Source organism: Mytilus californianus, unplaced genomic scaffold (assembly GCF_021869535.1).
Source record: "Mytilus californianus isolate M0D057914Y unplaced genomic scaffold, xbMytCali1.0.p SCAF_10, whole genome shotgun sequence".
NCBI classification, from domain to species: Eukaryota; Metazoa; Mollusca; class Bivalvia; order Mytilida; family Mytilidae; genus Mytilus; species Mytilus californianus.
The window spans coordinates 70,695,284-70,707,447 of record NW_026262582.1 but is presented as its reverse complement, the minus strand read 5'-3'; positions in this window follow the sequence as shown (position 1 = coordinate 70,707,447).

The window sequence follows — 12,164 nt, the reverse complement described above, 5'->3', positions numbered from 1 at the left end:
ATTGAAAATTTCTTGCTATTGCACAATACTTATTATATAATAATTTACACATCCTGTTTGGTGTGTATCTCCTACCATATCATTATTATTTGCTTTTAAATATAAATCAGAAATAACCAACTTAAAATGGAAAATTTTAAAAGAAAAAAAAAAAGGAAAAAAAGAAAAAAAAAAGGAAAAAAAGAAAAAAAAGGAAAAGAAAAAAATCCCCCCCCAAAATTTTTTGAACCCCCTTATGATTCATCACCCTCAAACTCAATCCCAGCCTTCCCTTTGTGTTATGGTACCTTGCAGTACAATTTCAGAGAGATCCATACACTTGAACACAAGTTATTGTCTGGAAACTAGAAAAATGTGTTTTTTGGCCCCTTTTTGGCCCCAAATTCCTAAACGTTGAGGGCAATTACCCCCAAACTCAAACCCAGCTTTCCCTTTGTGATATGGAACCTTGTAGTACAATTTCAGAAAGATACATACACTTACACACAAGTTATTGTCCTGAAACTAGAAAAATGCTTGTTTTTTGCCCCTTTTTGGCCCCTAATTCCTAAAATATTGAGGCAATTACCCCCATCATCAGTCCCAGCCTTCCCTTTGTGGTATGGTACCTTGCAGTACAATTTCAGAGAGATCCATACACTTGAACACAAGTTATTGTCTGGAAACTAGAAAAAATGCTTATTTTTGGCCCCCAATTCCTAAACGTTTCGGCAATTACCCCCAAAGTCAATTCCAGCTTTCCCTTTGTGATATGGAACCTTGTAGTACAATTTCAGAAAGATACATACACTTACACACAAGTAATTGTCATGAAACTTGAAAAATGCTTGTTTTTTGCCCCTTTTTTGGCCCCTAATTCCTAAAATTTTGAGGCAATTAACCCCAAAATCAATCCCAGCATTCCTTTTGTGATATGGAACCTTGTGGTACAATGTCAGAGAGATCCATACACTAACACACAAGTTATGTCTGGAAGTTACAAAAATGCTTATTTTTGGCCCCTTTTTGGCCCCCAATTCCTTTACTGTTGGTACCATAAACCCAAAAATCAATCCCAACCTTCCTTTTGTGGTATTGAACCTTGTGGTAAAATTTCATAGAGATCCATTCACTTAAACTAAAGTTAGAGTGCGAAAACCAATGTGTCTTCGGACGACGCCGAACGACGACGACGACGACGACGACGACGACCTAGCCAACGTCATACCAATATACGACCACAAAATTTTTTTTGCGGTCGTATAAAAACTTCTCAACACTTTCTCGACAGTCTGAAAAGTGTCTTGATTAATCTCGACCAATTCTCGACTGTCTTAAATTTGTCTCGAAGTCTTGACATATTCTTGACATTCTTAATGATGTCTAAATATGTCTGGACACATTCTTGAAGATCTTAAAGATGTCTGAATATATCTCGACACATTATTGACGGTCTTAAAGATGTCTAGTCACTATCTCGACAGTATAAATTTCATTTGAATTGTGTATCAACACATTCCTGACAGTCTAAACACTTTCTTATGCTGTTTTATACTCATTTCTATTACCGCTAAACTAAACTTAGAAGAATTAGGATACAATAATACATTGCTTATTATAAAAAACAACATTTTTGCACAATAATTGTTTATTTACCATGGCAAATGAATGTTAACATTGAACATTATGCATGAAAAATGAAATATGCCTTCTGTATGATTTATTTCAATCATTTCGCACTTATTTATAATATTTATAATTCAATATTTGTAATTATTTACCAACCCACTTATTAAATTGGTTTAAATTAACATACTCACATTTGTATATGTTAATATTTTCATACCCATATCTGTATTTATAAAAATATTTACATGCCCAATTTTTATACGACCGCAAAAAAATTTTTGTGGTCGTATATTGGTATGACGTTGGCGTCGTCGTCGTCGTCGTCGTCGTCCGGCGTCGTCGTCGTCGTCGTCGTCGTCGTCCAGCGTCGTCGTCCGAATACACATTAGTTTTCGCACTCTAACTTTAGTTTAAGTGAATGAATCTCAATGAAATTTTACCATAAGGTTCAATACCACAAAAGGAAGGTGGGGATTGATTTGGGGGTTATGGTACCCACAGTTAAGGAATTAGGGGCCAAAAAGGGGCCAAAAATAAGCATTTTTGTAACTTCCAGACATAACTTGTGTGTAAGTGTATGAATCTCTCTGACATTGTACCACAAGGTTCCATATTACAAAGGGAATGCTGGGATTGATTTTGGGGGTAATTGCCTCCAAATTTTAGGAATAAGGGGCCAAAAAGGGGCAAAAAACAAGCATTTTTCTAGTTTCATGACAATAACTTGTGTGTAAGTGTATGGATCTCTCTGACATTGTATCACAAGGTTCCATATCACAAAGGGAATGCTGGGATTGATTTTGGGGGTAATTGCCTCCATATTTTAGGAATTAGGGGCCAAAAAACAAGCATTTTTCTAGTTTCATGACAATAACTTGTGTGTAAGTGTATGGATCTTTATGAAATTGTACTGCAAGGTTCCATATCACAAAGGAAAAGCTGGAATTGAGTTTGGGGGTAATTGCCCAAAAAGTTTAGGAATAAGGGGCCAAAAAGGGGCCAAAAATAAGCATTTTCTAGTTTCCAGACAATAACTTGTGTTCAAATGTATGGATCTCTCTGAAATTGTACTGCAAGGTACCATACCTCAAAGGGAAGGCTGGGATTGATTTTGGGGGTAATTGCCTCAAAATTTTAGTAATTAGGGGCCATAAAAGGGCAAAAAACAAGCATTTTTCTAGTTTCAGGACAATAACTTGTGTGTAAGTGTATGGATCTTTATGAAATTGTACTGCAAGGTTCCATATCACAAAGGGAAAGCTGGGTTTGAGTTTGGGGGTAATTGCCCTAAACGTTTAGGAATTTGGGGCCAAAAAGGGGCCAAAAAAACAAGCATTTTTCTAGTTTCAAGACAATAACTTGTGTTCAAGTGTATGGATCTCTCTGAAATTGTACTGCAAGGTACCATACCACAAAGGGAAAGCTGGGATTGAGTTTGGGCTAATGGGGTGATGAATCATAAGGGGGTTCAAAAAAATTTGGGGGATTTTTTTTTCTTTTTTTCATACATGTAAACCTCCCGACGGGAGTACAATAATCCCGTTTTCAGGGGTCTCCTCCCGACCTCGCGTTGAAGAGAAAAAAATCCCGTGTATGAAATCTGCCCAACATATCATCTCAGACATCTGGTGTAACTGACATCACCTGAAGTTATATTTTACCTGTAAATCAATTAACATGCATAATTATATGGCTTCACTTGTCAGCTTGGGTGTCAAACATACTGGTAATCAACGATTTTTACCTCAGGCTAACTGCCGTTGTGTAATAAAAACTTTGTGTATTTATTGGGTTACTTCCCCTGATTTATCCTGTTTTAAGTTACTTTCCTTTAAATAATGTAAATTTTTAAAAGAATATAAATAAAATATAAATTGAACAAATAATCATAAAAGGATGGTAATTAAATGATTTTAAATGTCTTAGGACAAATCAAAAAATAATAATTTGAAAATTATTTGAGGGTTCTATACTTTCTTTCAAGGCTTAAATTGAATTCATATAATAACTATGACCCATGTTCAAAACTTAAATGAGTTTCTGATTTTTCAAATAAAATCTAACTGCAAAAGCAGATAGGTAAACAAATGATCTGTTTGCAATGTTTGTCCTATAGAATAATGATATAAAAGATATAATTTAAAGAACATACTAAAAAAAAGAATCTTAGATTGAACATGTAGAATATTAAGATAAAGAAACTTTATAAGTACAAGGGTACTATAAACATAATACATAATACATTCGGATTGAAAGTTGAAGAAAACACACTTTAAAAGACAATTTTTACAGCACACGGTTACATTTACGACAAACTTTATGTCGATTAAAAACCTCCTGATCTGAGTCCTAATCTCCTGACCAAAATTTTCCAATCTCCTGATCTGAGTTTCACAGTCCATCACATGTATGTTTTTTTCTTTAAAATTTTCCATTTTAAATTGGTTATTTCTGATGTATATATAAAAGTAAATAATAACGATATGGTTTGAATAGGTAAATTAAAAAATTTTAAGTTCTTAGACCACTTTCATTCTGTGTGAGAAACCTATGCTGTGTCAAATATTTAATTACAATCCAAATTCAGTGCTGTATCAAGCTTGAATGTTGTGTCCATACTTGCCCCAACTGTTCAGGGTTCGACCTCTGCGGTCATATCAAGCTGCGCCCCAGCGGAGCATTTTATTGTTTTTGTTGTAATAAGTGTTACTTGAAATAACAGTATATTCTATAAAGAGAAATAAAGCAAAATATATATCATGTATATTGGTTAAGTAAATTCAAGACACAATTCAAAATGTTCAAAACATGTCAAGCCATACTGAGAAAAAAAAAAGAATGTCGAGAACCTGTCAAGAAATTTCAAGACAGTATTCAAATATCGAGAATTTGTCAAGTAATATTTAGACCGTATTCAGAATGCCGAGAATATGTCGAATAAATTTCATACAAATTTAATATAAGTCAGAATTTGTCAAGAAAAATTAAGGCATAAGTCATACTTTTAGAGAATGTCAAGGAATTATTCATGCAAATCGAGAGAAAAATTGGTCTTGTCAGACTTTTGGACTTTTGTAGTGTTAATAATAATATAATTTTGAATTCCAAAAGATAGTTTAGTTGTTATTTTGTAAGAAAATACTGGCAAAACCAAAGGTATTATTCATTGATTCAATTTAAAAACTATTATTAAAGGCAACAATTATAACATAGGTGGAAGTGTACTAAATTTTCTTTTTTAAGAAAGTTTTAAGAATCTACGAGACAATTTACTTGGCACGCATTTACACAAGTAAAAATATTTTGAAATTGTTACTGTAAAATTGAGAATGGAAATGGGGAATATTTCAAAGAGACAACAACCCGACCAAAGAGAAGACAACAGCCGAAGTTCACCAATGGGTCTTCAATGCAGCGAGAAAAACCCGCACCCGGAGGTGGTCCTCAGCTGGCCCCTAAATAAAATTGTGTACTAGTTCAGTGAAAATGGACGTCACACTAAACTCCAAAACATATAAATGAACTAAATTTAAAAAAACATACAAGACTAACAAAGGCCAGAGGCTCCTGACTTGGGACATATTTTATAAAATTTTGTTACACATTAAAAAAAAATGAACATATAAAAAAGGACATTTCAAAAAAAGCTGTAAGGAAAGGAAAGTACAGTTTATTAGACTATTTTAGCTTATAGTGCATATTTTAGTAGTTTTATATTCAACAATGATAGATATAAATCCAAGTTGGAGAGAAATAATATAGTAAATTAAAATATACATCAAGAAGGATAAATATAAATCCAAGTTGAAATAATATAGTTTATAAGTATACGTCAACAATGATAAACTCTAATCCAAGTTGAATTTTAAACTATAAAATTTTATAAGTCAAATATTCAATAAGGATCAAAAAAATTTAAGTTGAGCTATAATAAAATTGAATACCTTATTCAACAAGGATACATTTTAATCCAAGTTGAGTTTTAAAAATAAGGTGATATTTTCAGCAAGAATAAATATGAATCCAAGTTGATTATTAAATTAAATAGTAATTTTTCAAAATGGTCAAAGTTGAAATAGTCCATTTCAAAGTCGTAAACTATATTGTTCATTTTATAAACTAATTCTTTATCAACAAGGATAGATCTGAATCCATGTTGAATTATTAAATTAAGCAGTGATTTTTCAATAGGGTTAAAGTTGAAAAATTATAGTCTATTTCAAAGTTGAAAATTAAACATTCCACTTCACAAAATTATTTGTTTACAACAAGGATAAATATAAATCTAAGTTGTAGTAATTTTTTAATAAGGTCAAAGTTGAACGTCTATAGTCTATTTTAAATTTGTAAATTTATATAGGCTATTTCACAAAGTTAGGATAGACTCATCATCCAAATTGTTTAACCTTTTAAGTGTGTTAAACAAGGATAAATTTTAATTTAAGTTGATTTAAAAGTAAGGCATAGGAAATTCTTTATCACTTTCAACAAAGATAGAAAAAAAAATGTACGATTAACAAGGATAAACTTTAATCAAAGTTGATTATTAAATTAAAACTCTTGACTTTTTTCATCAGTCAAAATTAAGATGTATAATTTGAGAAAGGGACAACCTAGTATGTCTACAGGATCAATGTCTTTATGAAGGGGAAGGGGATCTGGAATAAACCCACCAAGTAGTTTAGCAATTCCCAACCATGCTATATCATCTGGGAATATTGAGGCCCATTTTTCAGGGGACTCTAGAAACTCTCATGATTATTTTACTGCAAGCGCAACAAAAACAAACGCCAACATACATAGAAACGAACTACTTGATAACAGCTGCCATATTCCTGACTTGGTACAGGACATTATTCTTAGTTTGTCTTACATCATGACAAATATGGATTAATGAATAGCAGGCATTAATCTTTGTATCTTTAATTTTTTATTGTAGGTAGTTTGTCTTTAATGTCTGGTTGTAGTTGGTTTACTATGGCTATGTTTCTTCAAGCACATTTTAGTTATCAAAAGACGTATTGACAAACTGGTGGATAGACGGACAGACGGACTTAGGTATGTCATAAAACGTCCTATCACAAATTAGTTGGTTTAATCACAACACAAAATTTAAAATCGCCTAGCAACAGTTGGTACAATAAATGTGTAGTGTATGGTACTCATTTTATGGAGAAAACATTGTGAATTATTTCTTTTAGACAGGTATTCAATCTTTCATGTGGAATGATAGAGTAACTGATAGCAAAATCGAAGGTTTTGACAGAATTTGTTTCAGAGAATGTCCAAGATTTAAAAATTTGGAACATATGGTTAATGCCATTTTAGAAATGTTACAGGCAGTGGAAAAAAAGGGTACGAATGTAAAACAAGCGGATGATGGATATGTAACAGCAGGTCATCAAAGCTTCCAATGAATGATCTAAATTTGAAAGACTATTCCACATTTGGACAAAGATCATGCTTTCGACCATGACTAAGATTGGGTCTTGCGCTAGTGTTGAATAAAATCATTACATCTACATATAGGAATTTCAACCGTATTGCATTGCAGACCTAATTCCTTCATGCATAAACTTTCTCCGTCTTTTCGGAAGAGATCTTATGTTCAGCCAATTTCTATTTTTTTTGGGAAAACAAATTCTTCATGTCCCTTTGGCATTTGAAAAAAATACTTTTGAAAAGGCCATTTAAAAAAAAGAAAAAAATACACACATGACCTTTTAAAAAAGCCTTGTGATGATTTTTCGGTATATTGAAAAATATGTGGGAAATTAACTTTGATATGAATGAGCAGCTTGGAGTGATTTTTAAGCATCTCATTCAAGAAGCATATACGAGAAATGGCCAGAGAACACAGTTACTTCGTAGTGCATTTCTTTTAGACAATAAATTCCAATTTAAAAAATCGCACCTGCTCTATCTCAAACAGATTTTTAGTGTAGTGTACTACTATTGGAACAAATAATTTCAAAATTATAGATAAGTCTGCGAGCTCTAACTCAAAATATGGACAATTCTATGTTAAAAGGTCTAAAATTCAGTTCGACAGCTTCAGACATACTAATGTTTTACCTTTTGTAACTGGACGAAATCACTACTTAACATAAATATTTAGCATATAATATAATATAAAGAAATAACTTTGGGAAGTGTTTGAACAAAATTTGGAAGTTATACACTGTCCACACTAGGGACTATATTTGTAGACAAAGAAAATCAAAGGACGATAACTGTGTCCTCGGACCAAATAAAATACTTAAAAAAATAAATAACTGAAAAGAGTACACAAAAAAGAAATGTCTCGCCTGCTTAACTGAACATGACGGAATTTTATAATGAACATCTTTGATATCAAAGTCTTACTATTGGCATCAAATGAACTTAATTTTATAATTTAAAAATGAAAATGATGTCCAGTCCGGTCAGTAGAAACTCAAAAGATTCTGGAATGACCAATTTATATTTGAACTTGTATGAATCTTTCTGGAAATTTTGATCTTTACAAATTTACAACATTCTTAATTTTCATGAAATTATTTAAACAGGTTCTTAAAATTTTGCATTTTCTTATAAAATTTTGAACATTCTTAATTTGTTTTAACAGATTCTTAGTTTTACTTTAAGTCGATCAGGGTATTATCACTTCATTAGTCAGGACTTCGGTACCAACATCATTTTATAACACACATGTTTTTATTTATCCATCGTTTTATAATGCTATCGTTGGATGAGACTATCACCAGTTAATGCAAATAAATATTTCTGAATTTTTACGACCATTCATCTTGTCTTTTTTTTCGGGTGACAGGAATATACTGTAGGTTATATACATACAAAATTCATTATTACACAACTGGTAGGAAACACTTATTGCCAATGTAATTCATATTTGATGAAACAAATATATAATGTAGAATATATATACACACATTTCATTATTACACAACTGGTAGAAAACACCTATTGACAATGTTATTCATATCTGATAAAAATATATACTGTTAGAAGATATATATACAAAGTTCTTTATAACACAACTGGTAGAAAAAATTTAATAACAATGTAATTCATATCTGATAAAAAAAAATATACTGTACAAGATATATATATAAAATTCATAATTACGCAACTTGTAGAAAACACTTCTTCACAATGGTAGTTATCTGTTTTTCTTATAAAAAGCATGAACACTTGTATCAAAAATTAAAAAAAAGACACCCTAATGAGCCTGCATAGTTCATATATGGTATATAAATACAGTAACAAGCAATGTTCCAGTAAAATTTAAAGAATAGAAGAACGAAGAACAGAACATTACTTCTGCTGAATTAAGATTTGATAGCCTTATTTTCTAAAGTGTTTTTTTTTCCGGGGGGGGGGGGGGGTGTCTCTCTACTAGAATTAAAGATTGCCTCTCTTGGTCATAGTCATCATCTATTAGAATTAAAGATTGTCCCAGGTGGCTGTAGTCATCATCTATTAGAGTTAAAAATTGCCTCATGTGTTCGGGTTCTACACCAGTAAGTATTAACAATAGTGCACACGCTGAAATATCTCGTCTGCTTCACTGTACAATTTAACTACATGATCCAAAAAAATGAGGTCAAGATCAGATTAATCAAACCGGAAATACATGTACTCCTTGCAATCATTCCATAAACCAAATATAGTTGACCTATTGTTTATAGTTTCTAAGAAACAAACTTAACCAGGAAAACTTGACATTGACCAATGAACCATAAATATGAGGTCAAGGTCAGATAAACCATGCCAGACAGACAAGCACACCTTTCAATCAATATTTGTAATAGATATAGTTGACCTATTGCTTACACTATCCAAAAAAACTAAAATAACTATGATACCTTAACATTGACCAATGAACCATGAAAATGAGGTCAAGGTCAGATGATACATGCCAGACAGGCATATACACCTTAGAATCATTCCATACACCAAATATTGGTAACCTATTGCTTATAGTTCAACAAAAAACAGACCAAAAGATTAACATTGAACATTGAACAATGAACCTTGAAAAGTAAGTCTATGTCAAATAAAACTGGTAAGACTGTTACAATATGTATGTACATCGTAAAATATTTTCATACACCAAATATAGATTACCTTTTGCACCAAATATAGTAGACATATTATTTATAGTATTGTCTTGACAACGAAAACATAATCTAGCTCCCTGATCCATTAAATGAGGTCGAGGTCAGATGAAAACTGTCTAACAGGCATGAGGACATTGCAAGGTACGCACATACAAAATTATTCATCCTATTACTAATAATAAGAGGGGTAAAATAACATACAAAAAATCTTAATTTTTTTTCAAGAAGTCACCGAACTATGTAATGAGGTCAAGGACATACGGAAACTTCATAACATAAGGCATTTATATACAAAGTATGATGCATCCAGGTCTCCCTCCTTCTAAAATATGAAGCTTTTAAATAGTTAGTTAACGCTGCCGCCGCTGCCGGATCACTATCCCCATGTCGAACTTTCTGCGACAGAAGTCGCCGGTGCAACTAAAATTGTCACAGGTGGTTGTAGTCATCATCTTTTAGAATTAGGGATGTCTTTAAACTAAACATGGCTTAGACATTCCATACATCGGTACCGTCAGAGCAAATATTTTTGTCTGCAAGACTGTAATTTACAAAGTTGCAAAACGGACTGTCCCCAATAATAGTCGACAAGAAAATGTTTCCAAATAAAAAAAGATCGTTGCATCCTCTGATGACCCTCAGTGAAAAGTTTAAACTTATAATCATTACGCCTTTGTATACATTAAATGTGTTTTCTTAACGATTACCAAATACTATTGTTTGATATGGTTTTTCCTTGTTATAATTTTTAGATAGGTGTTTATCAAATTGTATTGATTAGATAATTGTTTTTACTTAATTAGTACTTGTAGGTAATGAGCTATTAATTATGGTGTGTAATTCCTTGTCCCAGATTCATATGTAGATGGTTTTTCGTCCATTGAACAACAAACCATAAACCATAAAATATATTCCCGAGCGAGTACTCGAGTATCGCTCGAACAAACCAACGAATACTCGATTAGTAATTGTTCACCGAGTTGACATCCCTAATTAGAATTAAAAATTGCCTTAAGTGTTCGGGTTCCTCATCAATAAGTATTAAAATTTTCTCAGGATGTTGTAGTCCTCATCTATTAGAATTAAAGATTGCCTCTAGTAGTCGGATTCTTTATCAATTATAATTAAAAAGTGCCTCTTGTGGTTGTATTCCTCATCTATGAGAATTAATGAATGCCTCTGTTGGTCGAAATCTTCATCTAATAGAATAAAAGATTGCCTCCAGTTGTCGTTTTTTCATCAATTAGAAATTAAATATACCTCTGGTGGTTGCGTTTTTCATCTGTCCCTGATGTTCGTGTTCTTTAACTGGTCAGAACAAAATGGTAATCATATCTATAGAAATCCAATAACATCATTTCTGCCAAGTTTTTTTGAAATTGGCAAAGACGTTCTAGGATATAATGGGAAATGTGTCCCTCTAATGTTGACAATCCAATTGCAATTGCAATCCAATACTTTTAAATCATGATCATTTACAGAGGATCTTTAAATGATCAATCTCCTGATAATTTTTGAAAGGAGATGACAACAAATTTTAAAAAATTGTCTTACAACAGAAAGAAAACCGAAACTAAGTGAAAACATTAGCCGTTATTTTTGTATGAGCAATATGAGATAAAATCAATTTACATAAAGTGTTGTTTGATGAAAAATTCAACTCCTTTCTTTGATTTCATCATGGAATTTCTCCTCCATTTTTTTGGATTTTCTTCCACCACACTATCTGCACTTTTTGTGTCTGTATTTCTAACTTTTACAGTTACATGCTTTGGAAACCTTAGTTTCTTTCGTTGATTGGTCAACAAATAATGCCTTAATATAAAAAAAAAAAAAAAATTTAGTATGATTACCAATAAGATAACTCTGCAACACAGACCAAATGACGTAAAAGTTAGCATCTATAGGTCAATGTACGTCCTACAACAATGAGCAAGCTATACAAGGCTTACATGAAAAATGAAAAAAAAAAAACAATTTACAAAACTACCTTCTAGATGTATGCAAAAAACAATTAACAAAAAAACAAAAAATGTTATACAGCAAAAAATGACAATCACTAATTAAGAGTCCCCTGACTTGCTACAGAATGTGACAGGGTTAAACATGTTAGTAGTATAATGTTAAATATAGACATCTCTACCACAAACAAAACACCTATCACTGTCAAATACAAGGGCATACACCATATGCACAGAGACTCATTATACTGCACCCACAGAGTGCAGGCAACAAACCCTGAAACAATATAAAATGAATGTCCATATTATTTTTGTTTTTTTTATGTATGAGACATATACATCCACACAACGCAAGCAACAAACCCTGAAATCAATATAAACTGTTATCACAGAGATATGTCTCGCCTTTTTTTAATTTTGATTATGCAAATGTTAAAATTAAAATAGCAATACTTTAACATCCTACATAAGT